This window comes from Lissotriton vulgaris, chromosome 1_1 (assembly GCF_964263255.1).
Source record: "Lissotriton vulgaris chromosome 1_1, aLisVul1.2, whole genome shotgun sequence".
NCBI lineage: Eukaryota > Metazoa > Chordata > Amphibia > Caudata > Salamandridae > Lissotriton > Lissotriton vulgaris.
This window is the reverse complement of record NC_141685.1, coordinates 2,018,931,751-2,018,954,539: the sequence shown is the minus strand read 5'-3', so window position 1 is coordinate 2,018,954,539 and position 22,789 is coordinate 2,018,931,751.

The following is a 22,789-nucleotide window of genomic DNA, read 5'->3' as shown; positions in this document are numbered from 1 at the left end:
CAGGTAGCTGATGTTCATCCATTCGTCAACGCATCTCATGCCCTCTTGAAGGCTGCATCTGGGAGTAGCTGGGTCTCTGGTGCGGGTGAGGAGCAGCTGGGTGTCAATGGCTTAGGACATGATGATGAGGTTGTGTGCGCATGTGATGGTGGAGAGGGGTGACATGGAGATATTGAAGATTGTGACGCTGAGAGATGAGCCTTGGGGCATGGGCCCAATGACCCCAGTGTACTACGTGCTGAAGGGGGGAGGCGGCCCTGGGCCTTGCTGGTGAGGTACTTTGCGATTTCATCCTGGGCCCTCCTCTGGATCCCAGTGTTGGAGATGTGTGATCTGACAGTGTGGTTGCGCATGGTCTAGAATACCATTGAGAGGTCGAGGGGTGAGGGTGGTGGTCTCACCATTGTTGAGCAGGGTACAAGATGTCGTTGGTGGTGGCAATGAGGGCTGTTGCAGTGGGGTGATGACTGTGGAAGATGGATTGGGGCGGGTTGCCTGGAGGTGTTTGCTTGGAGGTAGATGGTCAGTTGCTCGTTGACTATCTTCTTGATGACATTTGCTGGGTAGGGAAACAGGGTGATGTTCCTGGCAATCCTGCGGTACTGCCGTCCATTGTTAAAGAAGGGCCTGGGTCTCTGCATGCCTCCAGCTCCCATGGAATGTGGCGTACTCAAAGGAGAAATTCATAATGTGCCGGAGGTGGGCTCCAAGGATGGGGTATGCTGTGATTGAGATGTTGTGTGGGAAGGGTCCTGAAGGAGAGTCGGAGTGGATTGTGTACATGAGCCGGGTGGTGTCTTTGCTGCTGACGGGAGTCCAGGAACTGAGGGGGGTATGTCCTGTGGATAATAGCACTGTCTGCCTCTGTGTGGCGAGACTGTTGTGTACGTCCATGAGCTTGCAGTGGTAGAATGTTGAGGGGGATACACTTGGCCTTGCAAGGGTGGAATGTCTTTTGGATGGAGAGCTGGGGTTAGATAGTACACACACGATGCCGATGAGCTCCTTGATGTTCTGTGTGTTGGTGCCTATGCCCTACCTGAAGGATGTCCTCTTGTCTGTGCTGATGATATGGTGATGTCTGTGTGTAGCGGGTTTCAGGGCTGAAAGGTAACTGATGGTTGTTTGTTTCGCAAGGTTTGCACAAGAGTCCGGCTAGACCTGCATGAGTCCAGTAGGTCTACCTTGTCCAGGTGGCTTAACTGTTGTTGTACTTCACAGGAAAGTCCGCCAATGTGGCAAGAGTGTTGGATCAGTCGCTGATCCAGTGTGTGAGGTTGCAGGGTATGGCGTGGCGGTGGCATTGGTTGGAGTGTCTTGGGCGAGGGTGCCACACAGCTCGTCTGTGGTGACTTAGGCCAAACATCTCTGGGGATCTGTAGCGGAGTGTGGGGCATTGTGTTGCTTGTTGGAGAACCGGATGCAAATGTTGATGTACCAATAAAGGTTGGTGGTGTGGTTGTCCTCTAGCCAGAAGTTGCTGTCCCCCTGCCACATGTAATCTGTGTAGATGAGGGCCTGCGTGCTGATGTAGTTGTTGATGGCTTAGCAGAGTTGTGGGTGTAAGCCTGGAGATCTGTAGACGAGTGTTAGACTGAGGGTAGTCAGGGGTTGGTGTGAAACCTGAAGTACAGGTGCTTCACAATGCTGAGTGTGTCCTTTTTGTTGTATGTGACTCTGAGGGTGTACTTCTGAACAAATTGCAATTCATCCTCTTGGATTGTTGGTGCGGTCCCTGCGGGTGATCTTGTATCAGTTTGTGATGGCAATGTTGAAGTTGTGTGCTGAGGATGCGTTCAACCAGGTTACTGTAATGAAGGCGATGTGTGGGGCTGTTGTGTTGAGGAGGTAACAGAGTCCAATGGTGTGCTGGTGGATGGAGCGGGTGTACAGTCGGAGGCACATGACCTGGTTGTACACACAGCATGTGAAGCTGTTGTGTGTGCGCTTAGGGGTGCCTGATAGCAGGTGGTTGATTGTGTGGTGTTTATTGTTTGGAGGGTGGCTGGAGCATGAGTCTGTTGTGTCACGTGGATCATGCAAGGACCAGAGGGTCTTGCATTGTGCATGTTGCAGGCGCTGATGGCAGCTGACGGTCCTGCCTTTGGCACAGAGGTGGTGCAACAGTGGCACAGACAAGCTGCTGCCTGCATTAAGAATGGGTGGACGGAGGAGCATCTGGGAGGCGTGTGGGTTGCAGAATCAGGGCACTCAGTGGTGCGGTGCCACAGGGTAGGCAGCAGCAGGAATGAGTGAACACCTGACGGTGGAAGGGGTGAGACACCAGGCAAAAAGTAGTACACAAATACAAGGAGATTAAAAAGGCACAGTGTAACAGGTGTATGGAAAGGAAGGAGTGTCTGGTTACTCATGGGTCACTCAAAGAAAATGGATCAAAAATCACCAAAAACGATGGGCACAGGATCAGGCACCCATAGGCCAAACTGCGCCCAGGATACACAGCGTCAGCAGGTGTTGCCTGCCCGTTGTGGGTAGCAATCTGTAAAAATACATACACAACCAAGTATTTCATGCACAATAGGGATCATTAGCCATGAAGAACTGCATGCATGTTGGTAAAATGCACACACTTCCATATGCAGAATCTTTGTCAATTATTCCATAGATGACGCATGCAAAGTGGCAAGAGATCTGCGGTGACAGTGATGAGGCACATTGTACTGTGGTGAACACATTTACTACACAAACGGATCAAGTATGTGTTGAGGCCATGCCGCATGAGCCAATGTCCATGGCCAGTGCCATTGCTCTGAATAAATTAACAGTCATGTAATGAGTTTACCTGTACTGCTGGTGAAACAATGTGCACAGAATGCCTGTGACTGTCAAGGCCTTGAATCCTCAGAAACGTGTGATGCTCAAAGTGGTCCATCTCCCGATAGCCCCTTGGTCTGAGTAGAAATGACAGACTCAAAAGGGTGATCAGGCGAGGGAAGGAAAGGAAGGGAACAGCAGGGCGAGAGATCTGAAACAAAAGTAAACAAGCATAAGGATTCAACACTTCTTGTCACTGAATCAAAGAATACCTCAGGACCTATACTGTAACAGTTACATCTATAAAGGAAAACAACAGCCACTGTATCCTAGTTGGGATCCCAGTAATGAAAGTGCTACTAGATCTGAGGATCAAACAAGGACATTACTACACACTTACAAAGAAGGATGTTAAATACGTTTACATGTACTTATCCAGCAGTTATCAACATACCCAAAAAAGTCTTAACAGCCACATAACTGGGAAATTGGAGCTTACTTCTGGACGAGCTCTACAAGCCCCTGCTGTGAAAACAGAGATGAACAATGCACATGAATTCATAGCACATGGAAAGGTGATGAAACACCATAACACACCAAAGATTATGTTGTACGAGTTGCAAAAGAAATGGCCAATATTATGATCCTGTTCGAAGGATTTTGCAAGTAGCACAGGGATTACAAAAGACACATAAAAGGTAGCAGAGTTTTGCAGCGATATGAAGGGGGTATGACGCTCTGCAGGCTGCTTCAAGGCAAGTTAAGCCATGCAGTAATCCTGAAAATCACAGTGTATGAATAAGGTCCAATAAACAGAAATTCATTCAAATGCGCTGCAGTGCAACTCACACAAAGCCAACAATCCGTAGTTACCCCAGGGAATCAGTGCGGGTCAAGAATGGAAATGACACATCCCCTGCAAGAGCCTTAAGAAGCTCGTGCAATGAGGGAGGGAATTAGGTAAACACAAGGAAGCCCCGTAAGAGCCAGTCATCGACTCGTCAAACTGGGCTTTGAAATGCCAAACAGAACAAGATGCTGGGCCGGAACTCAACAGAGAGAGTAATGAGGAGCGATGGCACAAACTCACCCCTACTGTGACCAGGATATGCAGCATACCACAAGAGAATCCTGGAATTTACGGCACCCGACTTGTGCCACGGAAGTGTTTAAATTTGCTACAGTGCAACGTTGTGACGTCATCAGCGCAACGTTCTTGGCGTCATGGGAATAGACATTTCTTATCAACTTACCGAGAAAGCTTGCAAAGCACTGTACTCCACCGGCCCTGAGGAAGCAATGCGACAGTGACATGACATACTGGCACAAAGGGCAATGCATCCATACGAACAGACTCACAGGACAGTTGACAGAACGTGTGGTACATACGCTAGCAAACACCTTCACAACATGTTTGTTGGAAATCAAAATGTACTGGCACACAAGATTAAGTGGATGAGCCAAACACATCCTGCTACACACAGCGAGGCTGCAATTCCCCATAGGGCCTGTTGTTGTGATGTCCCACACAATGTCAACACGTGGTATCCGCAATGTGTCAGGGGAAACGTTTACACACATTGATGCCTTCACCAGAGTCCACACTCCACTACAGATGACTGTCAAGAAGGGTGACTGTCATGTCATGGGAGTGGTGCAACATGTAATCTGATCCATGCTGATGAGACATGTATGCATGGTACTACAACATGCACAGAAACAGTTCCCACACATTCCCAAACCATTCCAACACAAAAAAGCCTGTTTGGATATCTTATCCAAACTGACATTTACATATGTCCGTGCATGGAACGCTGATTCAAGCAATCATCATAAGGAATAGCAGGAGGACAAAGATGACACAAACAGACAACAGGCACAGCCACCTGGGAATGACAGACAAACGAGATTTCACCGGTAAAAATCTTTGCAAAAGACATGGGCAGTTATAAAACAGGAACTATGTAGGACACAAGCAAATTTCAAGGAAAGTCATTGCGCATTACTGTGTGGCATGACATTAGCACTTGCGTGACACATCAGAACACACATCACTTTGCATACAGTCAGCTGGACACACACATTGCAACACATGCCACTCAATGCTACAAGCTTGCTCACTTATTCCCAGTGGCTCACAATTATGAGAAGTTGCACATGAGCTGACTCCGGATATCATCCTCTTCCTCCTCATCACTTGCATCGTGACCAAGCCCTTGATCCTCAACAGGTGGATGATCCTGCTCCTCAGGATCCAGGATGAGTGGCACTGCCTTCTCAACTGCCATGTTGTGCAGCATACAGCAGACGATGAAAATCTTACAGACCTTGTCTGGTGCATATGGGAGGGATCTGACGGTCTTATCGAGGTACCGGAATCAGCTCTTCAGGAGGCCAAACGTCCTCTCAATCCCTCGCCTGGTCTGCCCGTGTGCATTATTGAACCGCTGATCTGCAGCTGTTCTTGGGTTGCGGAGAGGTGTCATTAGCCATGGCATGTTGGGATAACCTGAGTCCCCTACATAGATACATCATGTAAATAAGTGGGTCAGGAGATGCCGTCAGAGCAAAAGATACTGAAACACACAGGACAAACAGAGTTTACCCACCAAGAAATGCCCGCTCATTGCGCAGCTGCAGCATCATTCGTAGCACCCTGCTACTCCTCATGATGAATGCATCGTGTGCCGATCCTGGAAAACATGCACAAATGTGGGAAATCAGCATATTAGCAAGACACACCACAAGGGCATTTATTGAATGATAATGTTTACGGTTGCGGTAAGCCTGCTCCTGTGCCTGTGGTGGCACCAAAGCCACATGTGTCCCATCAATGGACCCAATGATATGTGGCATCCCTCCCAGGGCATAGCAATCACCCTTGACGTCTCTCAACTCTTCAGGAGTAGGAAATTGGATGAATTTGTCAATGTGCTCCAACATGGCTGCCAAAACATCACCCAGGACAAGGCTGAACATTGTCTGTGACAATTCACCAACATCAGCTATGGTTAATTGAAACGTACCTGCAGCAAAAAAAATGGAGTGCTGCCATCACCTTTATCTTGGGGGTCAGCGCAGTAGGATACCTGTGTTGCAGTTGGAGATGTGGTGACAGCTTGTTCGTCAACTCCTGAATCAACTATTGAGTGAATCTGTAACGTCAGATGGAGGCACGTTCCCTCATGGTAGCCAAGTCTTAGAATGTCCTTAGAATGTCCTTGGTAGAGGCGGTGCCCTGAATGACATATTTAGGAATAATGGAGAATAACAGTCAGCCAACATCAATGGCAATGTACAAAGCACATGCAAAACTGCTACTAGACATCATGTCACTATGGAGTCGGGTGTGTTCAATACATCCAGGACACATATGCAAGCTTGCTAACACAACTATGGAAAAACAAAAAAACACCTGTTGATTGACAAATAAACATTACATGGCCTGAAATGAGCTGCTGGGCCGGTCTGAGTGAACAACCCGAGATCTCACTGGGGTGACACACATCACCATACCTGCAGTGGAAGGTTGTCATCCCATCCAGACAGATGACTGCAAGGCATGACTGCAGGGCACATGCACAGGTCACATGGAATATCAAATTTACATATCAAACATATTATGATTAAGGTGTACATGTGACAACACAGCCATTGTCCGATGGCATAAATGTCTGGGGAAATATGATGTCTGATGCCATCAGACCCAACAGCCGTGGGAATGCACATGTGGCATGGTGTGCGTAGATGTGAAACCCATCCCATCTCAACACAGACCCATGTTAGATGCACCAACAGCAGATGCAGTTTACGGAACACAAACAGCAAGCTTATAGTAACACATGACACACACCTGACATAGTCACATAGGGTCATGCTGAGCGTGACATTTCAGTTGACAAAGTGCGCCAGTCCCTGGCATCAGGAGACAGGTGCCGGTAGTGATGACTGTGCCATCCCAGTGTTGCTGTGCATGAAAAAATATCTGCCTAATGATACACATGGGACAAGTGTCATGGTGATGTGTGCCAAATAGTGCCCCATCACACTGGACATGTGTCCACAGTCGATTGTGCAACAAGATAAGATGCCCTGTGCTATATCACTGGCTGCCACACCTAGGGCCTGCACATGAAGTATGCAATGACAAGTACTTGATAGACATCCTTGTGCGAACCGTACCCCTACATCCCTGCCGTGTGTGTGCCTCGTATCACTATTGTAATGGTGCCATACGTGAGTGTGTGAACAGCACCGTACCCCTGCATTCACATCAGCGTGTTAAACGCACCGTACCCCTGCATTCACATCAGCCTGTTATACGTACTGTACCCCTGCATTCACATCAGCGTGTGAAACGCACCGTACCCCTGCGTCTGAAATGCACCATGTGAAACACACCTTACCCCTGTGTGTGAAAAGCACCATGTGAAATGCACGGTACCCCTGCGTGTTTAAAGCACCATGTGGAAGCCACCATACCCCTGCATTCGCATCACCATGTGAAACGCACCGTACCCCTGCATCTGAAACGCACCGTGCGAAACGTACCGTACCCCTGCATTCGCATCAGCGTGTGAAACGCACTGTACCCCTGTGTCTGAAATGCACCATGTGAAACACACCGTACTCCTGTGTGTGAAAAGCACAGTGTGGAAGGCACTGTACCCCCTGCATTTGCATCACCGTGTGAAACGCACCGTACCCCTGCGTGTGAAAAGCACCATGTGAAATGCACCGTACCCCTGCATTTGCATCAGCGTGTGAAACGCACCATACCCCTACTTTCCGGGCGTGTGTGCGCATCGTATCACTATTGTAATGGTGCCATACACGAGCGCGTGAAATGCACCATACCCCAACATTCATGGCGTATGTGTGCATCGTATCCCTATTGCAATGGTGCCATACGCGAGCGTGTGAAACGCACCGTACACGTGAGTGGATCTCAAAATTACTTAGGGGACACATAGGGGACGAGTAGTAGGCCCTGAATGTATCCTGGGTGTCATGGGCACGGAGCTTAGAGTAGCTATGTGTCCAACAGGTGTCCTGCAAAAGTCAGTTGGCCAAAAAAATACAATGTTGCAAATTGATTGTTGAGCTGAAGGTCAAATCTTAAACGATGCGAATGCTGTCAGAGCCGTATGTTTAAAGGGATTGGAGGAAAATGACAATGTGGACTAATCTGACATATCACTCTGTACTCCTCAAACTGAAAGTCCCTCAGCAGCACTGATTTAAGGCAGCATGAACCCCTGAGAGGGCACTTGCCTGCATAACATTGGAGTGGACCACACTGCTGCTGTCTCTGCATCCTCCGGCATATCATGGCTCGTATTATGGAGAAGGCCCCTGCCTTCACTGAGGAGGAGAACCAGGCCCTCCTGAACAGCCTCCTACCACAGTACAGCAAGCTGTATGGGAGACCAGAGAATCAGGTGAGTGCTGACTCCACTACCTTTGACTTTGCCACTTTTGTGTGAGTGTCACAACAGGCATTGTGTATTGGTGGGACAGACATGCAATGTGTTTTGGAGTGAGTCCCAGGGGATGTACATGGTGGTGTCTCTCATGCAGAGCATGATGTAGTTCATGTGTGTTCACTCCTCACCTGCATTGTGCTTACAGTGACATTCACTGCATAGTGAATGACACATTCAACCGTGTCTGACCTTGGTGGCTTTATTTCCAAATGTCCAGAGGTGGAACAGTGGTCCCCCTGGAGTGACAAGTGACTGTACTCACAAATGTTTATGTCTTGAGGGGACCTGTGGTGAGATTGTCCAAATGATGTGTACAACCTCATGGACATTGATGTGTGTGAATGTGCCTTGTCGTGTGGGTGAGTGTGTATGTGATGTGTTGCACCACTGCTGCATGGCATATGCAGCAGCTCTCCCCATCTGATGTGACAAGTAAGCAGTGCTGTGTGCCTGACTTGCAAGGACCATCCCTTTCCCAACAACGTTAATTTTAGTACTCTGTTTAAAGTGCAAATTGATCTCACTGGTCCTTAATTTAATTTAACAGAACCACACGTTCTAGAAGCCTGATGGCTCTAATTGAGGGGTGACTATTCCGAACACCCACTGGGCTCCTAACTCAATAATGCCCCATAGGTGAGTGCATGGTCAATCAGAGTGTTCACTGTTTTTAAGTAATGTTACTACTTCACACAAATCCCGTTCTGATGGCCTATTCCTTTGACCAACAGGCACAATTTCACTACCCCATCCTTATAAGTCCTGAAGAAGACCCGCCCTAGACCCCGAAGTAAGGCGTTCAAGGGCCGAAACGTCGATGCTATTGCCATCAACGGACCAGTTCAGAACATTCAGTTCCTAAGGCCAAGTGGAGTGGCGTGCTGAGTGTATTATAACTCAACATAGAAACTGGCCCGTAAAGTGTTTAGTAAAAACACCACAAACCCTCCCCCCTCCTACCCCTCACTCACTTGTTGTATATAATTCACTTTTTCACAAGTGCACCACATGTCACTTTGTATGCACTGTATTCATATGCGCCGTTTATTATGAAGTACTGTTGAACTGTTTTGATTAATTTATGTGTATCAAAAATGCGGTCATTTCATAATTTTATAAAATAACTTTTAACTAAATAAGGGAAAATCTTGGAAAGATGGATATATAGTTTGAATTAATCAGTTGGCATGCCAGACAGAACCATTGTGTATATTTAATTGACTTTCAAGGCTAGCACGACACCTGTGACACCCCAGTGGCAGGTGGCACATGTGCAAAGTGAGGGTTGTATCCGCTGTTGTCAGTGACAGGTCAGTGATCTGTGCCAGGGTGAGTCTGTCTGGTCTGCTGAGGGTTCTTCAGTGGAGTGGGATATGTGACGGCTTGGCACGTGCTGTCCTACACCCTGCAGTTGCATGTGTTGCCCAGTGTGTGCCATGATCGGTGAGTGTGTTGCACCCGTTATGCCATCTGTTGGCTTTCAATGCCATGTAGTGCATTGCGGCTTGCACACAGGCCAAATTCACATGGACAATGATGCAAGTCCTGTCAGCATCCTATGCCCTGTTCACATTATCACAGGTGTGCAAGTGTGTGTCTCTGGGACATGGAGCAGGTGTAGTAATGTTGTTTCACTGTGTCTTCCTGACAGGTAACTGCCTATGAGAAGGGGGAAATCTGGTGGGACATCGGCAGGGCCGTCAGGTCTGCGGGGGGCCCTCGCTGGCGGCTGCGCAACGTGCAGAAGAGGTGGCATGACATCCGTGCTGGACCCGGCGTATCGCCCGGGTCCATCTGAAGCTGCCACCTCCACGCCGGCATGGTGGACGTCATCACCTGACCCCCCACATGCTCCGTGTGCTGGCTGTGGTGTTCCCAGACCTCGATGGGCAGTTGCAGGAGAGACAGCAGCAAGGAGGGGGAAGGTACATGGTTGTTGGTTGTGTTGTGTGTCACCTGCTTTTTGAAGTGCTCTGAAGCCTGGCTACACTTCCACAGTTGGGGTGTCTGGTCAGATAGGTTATATGTGCAGTGTCTTTTCGGTTCCCCATAGACACCTGGTGCTAATTTCCATCCCTTCCTCTCCTTAACATGTGTCCCCTGGTCTGTGTGTAATCACATTTGCACATGTTCATCCAGGGTGCAAGAAAATAAGACTGCACATTGATTTCCCCTTCATGGGGAGGGTGGTCTGTGACATGTGTTGGGAACTTGCCTGTGCCATGACTTGTGCACTGTGTTTGGCCTTCATATTTGTTTGCACTGATGATGAGTCTCAACATAGGATTGTGAGGTTTCAACTGCACACCGTTTCAGCATGCATGACCTATGTTGTGTTCTCAGACATGATGTACATCAGTGGTAGATATGCATAGTTCCATGACGGTTACTCATGGTACAGTCAGCTCATTCCAGACCCACGGATCAATGTGCCCACTACAGTCCCCTGAGACACCCTGGCCTCCTAATCATGTGTGTCATCCAACACTGTGCCCATTCTATGTGGGTTCAGCATGGGTCTGCATCGGTGGCATTGGTCCCTGGCATAGTTTGTATTTTTCCTGTGTCTGCTACATGTGTCCACTGGACAGCGATACAACATTTGGCTTGTGCCTACTCACACTAGGCAGTGCCTGTGTGCCTATTCAAAACAATCAGTTGATGGTTGTTTGACACAAATATGTATTGCCAGCCCCACAGGGTGAGCTTGGGTTACTTTTGGAATTATTGCTGCACAGTTTTTGTTACCCCGATTCAGAGGTCTCACTTCTTGATCTGTATCAATCACATTGACTGAGGGATGGGGTTGTTGTGCAGAAGAGGTCTACATGGGCATGCCTGATTTAGCCTTGCCAGGTCTGACCTGTTGGTGAGAATTGGCTGAACAATGATTCACCATGCACCGCCCCTGTAATGGTGGCCAGTGATTTCACTTGGGGCTTTGCACCCTATGTCATTTTGTTCCAGACATGATTCAGGTTCATACATTTTTGTCACATGTATGTAGTTCCGATGCAGCCCTGTTTTGTCTTAGTGTGCACACTTCTGTGTTGACATTTTGTCTGGGGATAACGGTGTGCCCACAATGCAGCAATGATTTTGTTCATCACAATTGCTGGGCCAATAGCTTAAGCATTGTCCAGAGTTGGGACATGTGTGCCACTCCACATGACAGCCAATAGGTTTTATGTGCAAGCAACTGTGTTATCAGGGAACACTTGTTAAAAGTTGTTCATGTTTAGAAGGTGTTAATATGATGAATTGTGTAAATGACACTGATGTGCCTGCATGATAGATGTCTCACAAGGTAGTGCACACAAAACAACATTTCCACTTTCTTGAAAGAAGCTGGCAGTGTGTGCCTTGATCTCCATATACATGTCCCCACAGTGGTCTTGAGGTCTTGAAACTCCTTTGTTGTCAATTATACAAACTAATGAGTGTCAAAACATCAAGACCTACGTTGGACCATGTATATGGACAATCTGCAATGCCATTTGTTTCTAACAGTGTTTTATCTTAAAGGGTGCCAGCTTTTTCAATGAATGTGTAAATGTTTTTTAGTCTGCATTTCATTGTGAGACATCTTTCATGCAGGTACATACGTGTTCTCTTCACAAGATGGCGAATTACCACATTCAATACATGCCGATTGTGTAAAGTATGGTGAGTCCCAAGATACCAACATTTATTTACATTTAGTTTTTGCCCAATGTACTTACAGGGCTCTGAGTGTGGTGTCACCTTGGGGAGTGAGGTGGGTTAGTTTGCCCTGAGGGGCACCACTACTGTTTATTTCTTTGTGAACTTCAGGTGGCATCACTTCATTGTATTGATCTGCTCTCCTGTAAACAAACACTAGCTTCTTTGTGTATTTCTCATTCAAGTTGTGGCCTGGTGTGTTCTTTGGATCATTGTGTCCAAGTAGCATTGTGTCTATACCAACTGGGCAGTACAAAGCTCAAATATGTGCAGAGTTATCTGGCTGTTACTCATGATGCATGGCATGATTTGCAGTGTGACTACTAATTGTGTGCTCATGTGTCAGATGTATACAGGTGACTGCTGCATTTCTGTTTATTCTCCTTTCCCACAGCATCATCACCAGAAACTGGAGGAGACAGCTGCACGGACCAAGAGGAGGGACCCAGCCACAGTGCCACCAGCATGGAGGAGTCTGAGGGAGCCAGTGGCACGGAGGGTGAGGGGAGTCAATCTGCGGACCTGTTGGAAGGTGAAACATCTTACCACGTCGAGGGATCCGATTCTGGCTCCCTGGAGGAGGGGGAATATGCAGCAACACCGGGCAGCTGCACAGAGTCTGTACCCGCCCCCTCCAGCACCCTCTCTACCCTCCCAGTTGCTCCCGTCCCTTCTGTCTGTGCAGCCCCCCCCCATATCTCCTTCAGCCCGGCACCGCAGCCCCTTCCCCTGTCACCCCTGCTGCCCTCAGTGCAGAGCCTGTGGACTTACTCCGCCAGTTGCAGGTTGGTCAGACATCGATGCTGAGTGTCCTCCATGGCCACACTCAAATACTGACCCAGTTGTTGTCTTTAATGGAGGGCATATCAGCAACGATGTCTGACCAACATCGGATTATGCAGTCCATGGACTCATCACTGACGGCAGCAGTTTCCCTTCTGCAGCGGTCCGTCCCCCCCTCCTTCGGACCCATCCACACTCCCCTCTCCCATACCTGTCCAATGCACATGCAGGGAGACACCATCACACACCCCAACAGACTCAGGCAGCACCCCCCACATATGGCGAAGCGCACCCCTCCTGGCACGCACACTAAGGGCGCATACACGCAGCCAGAGTCACAGTGCGCAACCCTCACAGCCCTCTCCCTCCACTTGAGTCCTTAGGTATAGGGGTTGAGCTGGCCGGACTGTCTGCAGTGTGCAGAGCAGAGTATGAGTTCACCTTCGGTGCTGCACACACCACTGAGGAGGATACGTCCACCCCTGCACCCACCACACATACCCTTACCACTCCTGTCCCTGCGGTGCCTGGTCCTGCCCGGATAATGCCCCCCAAGGGTCCACATCCCATTAGGAACTCCATGTGTAGGCAAGTTGGGGTAGACGGCCTACCCAATATCCCCCTACAAGGGCATTTGTCTGGACTGGCCATTGGCCTTATTTGAGCAGGGACTCATTTTTGCAAATCTTTTTTGTTCCCGCTGAATAAAGCCTTTTATTTTACGTTCAACACTATTACATTTCAGGTACTTGATGTTGGTGATGAGGGACATGGAGTTGGTGTCATGGTAATGTTTTGGGGTTCTGAAAGATGTTTTCTGTTGATGGTCATGAGGTGGACCATGGTATCTGTGTGCCATCCCAATGTCTCTGCAAGTAATCACTGGTTGTGTGTGTTCAGTTTGGCTAGAGACATTGTCCCAAGGAGTGTTCCTTCCTCTGTGGCACCTGACAGCTTCATTGCAAACAGTTGCACAATTGTTGTGTTGAAATGTGTGCACTTTTCTTTTTTTAGTGACGGTTCCCTTCAACAATGGCCATGCCTGCTCACAGATATCTACTGCTCATTCATCTGTGCCATGCTTGCAAATCACTGTACTTGTGTTTTGAGTATGTACAAATGCCTTCATGGACACATTCAACCTTTTCACCACTACGCATGTGTATAATCACAGCCTATCCCTATGTTGGGGATTGTTATGCAGGGTATTTGGGCACATGACTCACAATTTTGTGCATTGTGTTCCATGATAGACTACATCTTGGTGGTCTGACCACCACGTGGACATGGACATTCATATCAGTCCTGGGATGTGCGTGACAGTGTGTGTTCCCTCATATGTCTGGCCACTGCTGGGAGTCCTCTGCACCCACCCCTCATATGTCTGGCCATTGATGGGAGTCCTCTGCACCCACCCTCATACTGTTGGCCACATGGGGTTGATGGCGTGTGTGTGCCTCGTATAAGTATTGTGAGGGTGCCGTATGCAAGCATGTGAAACGCACCATACCCCAACATTCATGGCGTGTGTGCGCATCGTATCACTATTGCAATGGTGCCATACGCGAGCGCGTTAAACGCACTGTACCCCAACATTCATGGTGTGTGTGCGCATCATATCACTATTGTAATGGTGCATACACTGGAGAACCGGGCCTTATGGGCCTGGCGGCGCAGGGCACGCCCTAAATCCCCGAGTTCACCTGCCTTGTCGAACAGAGACACAAGACATTCTGTTGGGCGTAGAAAACTAGGTTTATTAGCTGCAGCCAAGCACAGTTGTCCTAGAAGTACATACAGAGTGTATATTCTAAGGAGACTGCCACTTCAGTCCGTGGCGCACAATCTCTTATAGTACACATATTTATGACATATACTCCCAACACACACAAAGCAGACCAATAGGAAAAGTTGGAAAAGAAGCTATCAGGTGTCTCAAATACGCCCCTTTCTCAAACCCCGTGTGTTACCCCTCCCAACAAATTAATCGGTGCTAGTACCGACAATCCAATTTGCAGGTGGCAGGACATATTTGTGTGCTTCAAAGGATAGTTGTGTAACAAGAGAATACAAGGAGAGAATAGCGAAGGCCAGTCGGATAAGATAATGTAAGGAAAGAATAGGAGAAGCCAAATAGTCAGTCAAAACAGGGATCAATCAACCCAGACATAGATTAACGAACTCGGCCAGACCCTGACATCGGTTTCGTAAACAAGGGCAGGGAGTTACTCTTTGACAGAAGGGACACATAGCAGCTGAGAAAAGCAAAAACACTCTGTTCTCCGTGCTGCCTGAGTGAGGGCAACACAAAATGGCGGCCAAATATGGGATGAAGTCAATAACCAAAGAACCTCAACGCGAGCGCGTGAAACGCACCCTACCCCAACATTCATGGCGTTTGTGTGCGGCTCGTATTACTATTGCAATGGTGCAAATACGCGAGCTTATAAGACGCACCGTACAAGTACACTTCCGTTGTTGCGGTACATTGTTCTCACCGTATCCGCAGTCGTCGGTTTCTGTGCACCAGGTCGTAGGCGTACAGGACTGGGATGACATGGACAATGGGGTTCATGGCATGTATGTTGTGTACCAGGGATACGGTTCAGGTATGACTCTGCTTTTATGGACGTTTTGAGCTCCCGTAGAAAACGGGTCGTACGGAGTGTCGCAGAGACGAATCGTACTTGCTGGCCGTAAACTGCTGCTTGTTTACGTACTGATGTTCCGTAATGCGTGTTCCGGATACAATTTGCACATATTTTTTTCTCGTACGGTGTTTGGTACGATTCGTACGGAGATCTGCTTTGGGTTCGGATAATACTTCATCGTATGTACGGGGACGTTGAAGGTGTACGATTCTTATGGGAAATATGCTCCGTACAGCTATTCGTAGGGGATTTTACTGAATCAGAATCGGCCCCTAAATGTGAAACATGCTGTGCATTTTTGATAGGACTGCCAGCAGAAGTTAAAAATCCTCCTTGTGCCCATAACTGTCCACAATCATGCACAACTACAAATCTATACTTGATATCAGTGTAAATGGTGACTCGTGAACCATCTGAGGTACAGAAGACTCTGGAAAGGGCAATCAACTCAGTCACTTGTGCAGAAGTTACTTGGCACAAGTAGGATGCTTCTACGACTCACCTTAGGGCACATATAGGATATGTAGCTCTTATTATATCAGGTCTATTTCTTATACATGAACCATTAACAAAAAGAGTATGATCAGGATTTTTAAGAGGATCATCCAGTATATATGGTCTTGGTTTGTGCATTATTTGGTTACAGTCACACAGTCATGATCAAAGTCCTTTCCATCCTCTTCTTCCGGAGTAGCTAGCAAAGAGGCTGGATTTAGTGTGTTACATCTCTGGAAGGAAACATTCTGCTGCCAGAATAATTCTCTCATAGCGGGTTAGGTTTCTAATTCTCAAATGTTGCGTTCTGAAGCAAGTCATGAGAATTTCGATTGAGTGGGGTACCATAACAATTAAAGGCTAACTCATTACAATCCCTTCTGTTTGCTGAATACTAAGACTAACAGCTGAAAATTCTTTGATACAATCAGGCAATGTTCCAGCCCCCGTCTCAAGAGTTGCTGAAAAATAGCCAATAGTACGTTTGGTATCACCATGTGCTTGTGTTAGTACAGACAATGCACACCCATCTCTTTTGTGACAAAAAAGCATGACATATTTTGTATAGTTTGGCATTCCAAGAGCAGGTGCACTGCAAATTACCCTTTTTAGTAAGCTCCTGAAAGGCTTCAATGCATTTGTCATCCTTTTGGTATTGGGTCATTGACATCAGCATGCGTCAGCCTTATCAAAGACTTAGTAATCAAAGAGAAATTTGGTATCCATTGTCGGCAGTACCCGACCATTTGCAAAAAACATTCTCACTTCTCTCTGAGTAGTTGGGAATTTCATTTTAAGGATTGTCTCTATTTGTTCATGAGACACTTATCTGATTCCTTTTGATATTTGATGTCCTAGTTACATGACTTCCTCCTGGATATATTGTAATTTTTTCAGGCAAAACTTAATGTCCATTCTCAGCTAAGTGATTTAGCAGAGCAATGATATCTTGTTTGCAAGCTTCTTTTGTCCATGAATGAGCCTACCTCTAATTTTGAATTCAAACATCCTCCTTTTCTCACTTGCCATACACTCCCAAAGACTTAAAGCCTCAAATTGAGTAGGTCTAGGTTTCGGTGTTAATTCATACATTTTTCTTCTTAAATTCTCTATTCCTGGGATGTGGAAAGTTTCACTCAGAGGAAATCGTAATTCACCATCTCTAGATGGATATGCGTGCCATTTGGAAAGGAATATGCACATATGACATATGTAACCCTTTCTTTGCCACTATTTCCCTTGCAGGGGTACCTTCTGGAGGAAACTTCTCTTACTCATTTGTGTCTCTTTCTCTTTTTGACAAAGGAGTTCCCATTTAAATTACTCTTACATGTAATCCTAGCTCAAATGTTCAACCTTTCCACACTGATATCTCATCCACCACTCCCAGCACAGCTCTGTCAAAGGTCACCTTATCACAGTGCGGCACAGCACTGACTTACCCAAACACAACACTTCAATCACTAATGGCACAGCAATGATGCAACGCTTTAATCACTTCAATTGTTCTCCCAACTTTATTCCATTTACTTGCTCTGACTACACAAAACTTTTCTACAAAGAAAGATTTTTCTACTTGCTCTCACATCAAAGTGAGCTCTCGACCGGCGAAAGCCACCACTCAGCGTGTCCACCCCTTGTGCACACAGGAGTAAATCATACCAAGCTCTGCTTTTTCCCTTCACATAAGTAAATCATACATCTAACTTGGTGCGACTGATTGTGCTTCACAGCACAAATCTTCTAGCAGACAAGATTACCAGCTCAAATTTTAACCTGAGGTATGCTGGTCTAAAATTCTAAAAATATAATTAAAACCACAATAATCCCAATAGGATCAAAAATCAAAGCCATCTGATATTTATGTTTAAGTATTTCCCATAGCGTTCCTCTCCCAAATATGCAGTACACTGCTTGCTTCGTGCAACCCCAACTGGAACTCACTTCACTGTTCTTTTGTCAACCAGTTTCTCCCATCAGCCACCTCTCGTCTCTATGGAACCAGGATCAGGTTAGAAGGGTCAATTTATATCTTGGGGGGAATCCTCTGGACCATGAAGGTACCTTCCCCGGTTTTACAGCCAATTAGAATTCAAAATAAGGAATAATAATCCACATTTGCAAAGCGCACAATCACCCGTAAGGGTCTCTAGGCGCTGGGGACCGTCAGGAAGATTAAGCAAGTTATTGCCCAGAGTCACATGGGGCTGGGCTAATCTGCCACTGGTGCCAGGGATCGAACCTTGATCCCCAGATTCTGGAGTCAGTCGCCCTAGCCACGGCGCCACACCTCTTCCAAACATAGGCCAATTCCAAGTGGAACTGTCCTCTGCTACCAAGATCTGTTGGCGTGTGGCAGCCTTACAAGATTCCTAGTGAAAGCCATACAAATTCTTGGCACACTTTCAATACTCGGAGAGGTGTAGCCCTGTGGCTTGGACTTTGGAGCTCCCCGATTGAAACTTTCCCTTTAGAACCAAATCAGGCCCACTTAACGCTTCTGAAACATTCTCATAAGAATGACAGAAAAAATATATTTTTGAATGCTTTATGTAAGGATGGTTAACTAGAGGTGCAGTTTCAACCTTGTTCTTAATTCGCTATTCACCCTTCACCATATTTTCCAGCATTTCATTGCCAAGGTCCTGATGGAATTCCTGCTCAGTTTTGTAAGTTGTCACTCTTTTACTTGGCTTTTTTATGTATGCCTCATTCCTATCCTTCCTCATATATAACCATGGACGATTTTTTTGGGCTTGTTTCGGGTTAAACTGATTCATTTTAGTGTCCACGTTACACAGAACACATTGAGCACTACATTACCCATCTAACCCGGAAACGCCAGCGTGTCCGACCCCGCCGTTTGTTGTTGGCGTGTATGATTCATCTCGCTACATTTAGTTCCGGCATTATTCATTTTTCCGGAAAGATCTTATGGAGTCCTTTCGCATTTTATTACATTGCCGCGTAGTGTACAGGTTTCCATTACAAATTGTCGCCCTTCTGTTCTTTAGGATCGTCTGGCTCAATTATTGATTATCCAGCCAGCAAGACCCTCGAGCAATCCTGTCCTTTGTTCAAATAAGAACAACTTTATTACCCAGCGCCTTTTGGCGTTTTGAGTTAAGCTTGATTTTCTGCCAAGTAATTTTTTTCGCCCACCCCATAGCTTGGTGCTTACCCCGCCTCCCATTTTAGTTACTTTTAGGCATCCACTATACCTGTGAGGGTCAAGTGGTTTTGTTCGACACCTACCAGTTCCTTGAATTACTCTTTGGATTATTAATTCCTTGGTTGGACTTTCATTAGGTAAGCCCTCCGTTCACCCCTTTCTTTTCTCTCCCCCCCACACTTTTCCACAGTGGGTACACTCATGGTCTTTTCATTATTTTCTGTTTTTCTTCCTTTTCAACGTGGATATAGGAGGAATAGATATGGTGGCATACAATTGATTACATTTGACCTTTTCTACACTGTTAAGCTGCAGTATTCTCTTGGTGTAGTAGTGCTCATAGTTTCTTTGATGCCAGATCAGTTAAGAGAGATTCTCTCCTTTTGTCTTTCACAGGCTTCTGTTGGTCCTGAGGAGAATCCCTCTAGTTGAAGGGATTCGAAATGCGTAGACCATTGGGTCTGCCAAGTTGCCCTGTTTTTTGCTAATTAATTTCTTTGCAATTTTCCTTGTGGCAACAATACACCGAATCTTGTTGTATATAGCTTCTTTTGAATGTAATCAATTGTTGAATTGAATTGAATGCAGTGTATTTTGAACTATCTTTGATGTAGATATTGGTGTTGGCAGACTTATTACTCCTCAGTTGGTGTATTTATTTTTCGACTTGAGTGAGTATTTGTTTGAGTGTATGTGTCAGGTAAGGTTGTGAAACGTTTGTGTAGCGATGAATGAAGTTATGTATGATGTTTTGTTCATGTCTAGTGTTCACTTCTATCGTTGATATATAATATATTTGTGAACTTTGTCTGAATTTCAAATGATTTTCTAAAGAACAAGCGTTTAAATAAACAGCTATTAAATAGCACTTGGTTGCATTGTACAGTGGTCTTTGCATTTCGAAAATTCTGGTTTAAAAGAAAATATCAGTATTGGCATTTTGCGTGTTGTTTATCAGTAAATTAGCAGCATAGCATACAAATCATAGGTAAAAGAACTCAGCACAGTTCCTTATGAAATCCCGCATAGATTTGCATTCTAAGAAAGGCAGTGGGAGTCTCTCTCTTTGAGAGAAATGCATACCCTTATACAGGACTGTAGACAATGAGATTCATACATTCAGTGGGAACACACAATTCAATACATTTAAACAAATGCAAAACCGTCTAAATAAAACATTTCTACATTTGGAGATTTTCCCACCAATAATACTGTCTGGTTCACTCATTTTCACAATCTTAGTTATACAGTTTATTTGATATAATATTAACAGAACTAGGATGAGCAAGATTTATCCTTGGGCTAGTACATCCAGGAAACGTTCTCTGAGAACTTATTCTGCTGACTAATGTAGACTAATAAAGTTTATTTATAGTAACAGAATCAAACAATCACATTCATTTTAGGATGATGTCTAAAGAAGATGGAGGACATTTCAGTATTAGCAGTAGCTGAAACAGCACATTATTTTTATCTGCAGAAAATTAGCCCCCACACCGCATGGTCTGGGGTTAGATCAGTTCCAGGGGTGACAGTTCAGGAACCACAAAGCAACAGGTAGCCAGAAGTCTGAACTGGAACAATGTGACAAAATACAAGTATTGTTTAGGAGACACTTTGAGCTATGATTTACCATCATGTGACTGGCACACACTCATTGCTCTTCAATACTGGTAAGAAGCATTAAAAACGCCTATATGAGGTGCTACACAATTCCTTTGGGATTGGTCATTTGCCTGTGCATACAACCATTTTCGTAGTTAAGGCCGCCTTATTTACATTATTTTGCTACACCTACACTAGAAGAACTCTTTTCCACTGAGGCTGTCTCCAATGTAGTCATGAGGAAGAACAGAAATAAAAGTCAAGTGAGGCAGACTGTTGCTTGAACTTGAAATACCTTGGAAAAACAAGAGACAAGAGGTGTTTGTCAAGACAGGAACAGCTGGTTTCATTAAACAATGAGGCTGAGAGAAGAGCCACAGGCATAGGGTCTGAGGACTGTCTCAATTTACAATTTTTACAGTTCCCTGAATGCAAGAAAAAAGTTCTGGCAATCTTTTTTTTGGTAAGGAATGTGAACTGCTGTCTTTGGAGTCATAAATTAATGTACTCTATGAAGAATCCAAGTAGGCCTCAACCATGCCTGAATACAATGCGGTCATGTTTCCAGATGTCAGGCATGGGAGCGCATGATCCCTGTGTGTACTGTGTTGCTGTGTCCTGATTGGCTATGTTTACCTAACTTCACGTGGCATCTGAATTTATGGTGGATTGGGAATGCACGCCCCCCTTCCGGCCATGTGTGCTTTATTGGGACCAATATCCCTGGACCATTGTGGTGTTCCTGTGCCTATCTGTGGCATTGATCTAGGGTTTCCTGTTTGCGCAGTTGTCTGACTGATACGTGCCACCCCACCTGTGACCTGTCAATCAGTGATCTCGGGCTGGGTCTCAGAGCCTGCCTAACGTATTTCTGAGTTTGGGTTGAAGTGCAGTTCACAACGGGCAAATTTGTCACATTGACTTTTCCATTATTAACAAGACTATACTTGGAGGTTAGTGGACATATTAATATAAACTTGTGGATGTCTGAAAACGTTCTATTTACACAGTTCTTCTTAAAAAGTTAGGCAATAGAATGCCCAAATGAAAAGTTTCAGCTGAAGTCCAAATGGCCCAAATTAAAGTCAAAGGCTAACAAACGGTCTCCTCGTCATTGTCCTGGTGTGGTGAGGAGCCTGTGACTCTCCTCCATGTCTCTGGTAATAGCCACCTCAACTGCATCCTCAGACATGTGCAGTGGTGGTTGGTGGAGCTGAACCTGATGCCTCCTGAGAATTGGTACACAGTAGATGAGATGAAGGGGCAGTGGTGTTTGATAAGCTGGAGCTGATAATGACAGCACATGAAGAGAATTTGTTTTGAGAATAAAAGTGTCGAGTTCCAGAAGGTCTCCAAGCTCTCCAAGTACTAGGCTGCCTTTACTGTTCTTCATGCCTGCTTCAGTTTTATCGCTTACACGTTCAAGACCATGCACAGTGCCTGCTGTCCAGCATGCACCTGATTTATGAACTCCTGGAATTATCTATGGCACAGGGAGTACACATGTGAGGGTTCAGTGGTAGAGGTGAAATGCTAGTGTTCTGGGCCACATGTGAGGTTTCAGTGGTTTTAAAGGTGAAATGCTAGTGTTCTGGGCAGGCGTTCTCTATGAGGTTCTGCCCTGGTGTTTGTGGGTCATGATCTATGGTATCAGGGGAGTTCTCAGGCCTGGATAGGTGTGGAGCCTGTTCTTCTAATACCAATGGTTGTTCTCCGTATCCAGGAGGAAACCCATTAACAGAATACTTGTATTGGCATGTGGTATGAATGGGGATCAGTGGCTGCGACCTAAACCCTGAGTTTCTTTGCTTGGGATCTGTCATGATTGGTGGCCTGCATTCCCCATTGCAAGCACAGCAAAGGCACCAGAAGAATACTCTCAGAGAGACAGACAGTGCACACATTCAGAGGAAGGAAGGCTGGCAGGGTGCATGGAATGTTGGTACCTCTTAAAGGGAAAGCTTGCTTCTATTCTCTAAAGGATACACTAAATGACGAGCCTGATAGAATTCTGGAAAATAGAACTCTCCTGAAGCCATATAACTCTCACAAATGTTTGCAAATGGCAGGGCCATTTTGCAGTTGTTGAGTATAACTTTCTTATGGTCCAGAGCATCCTT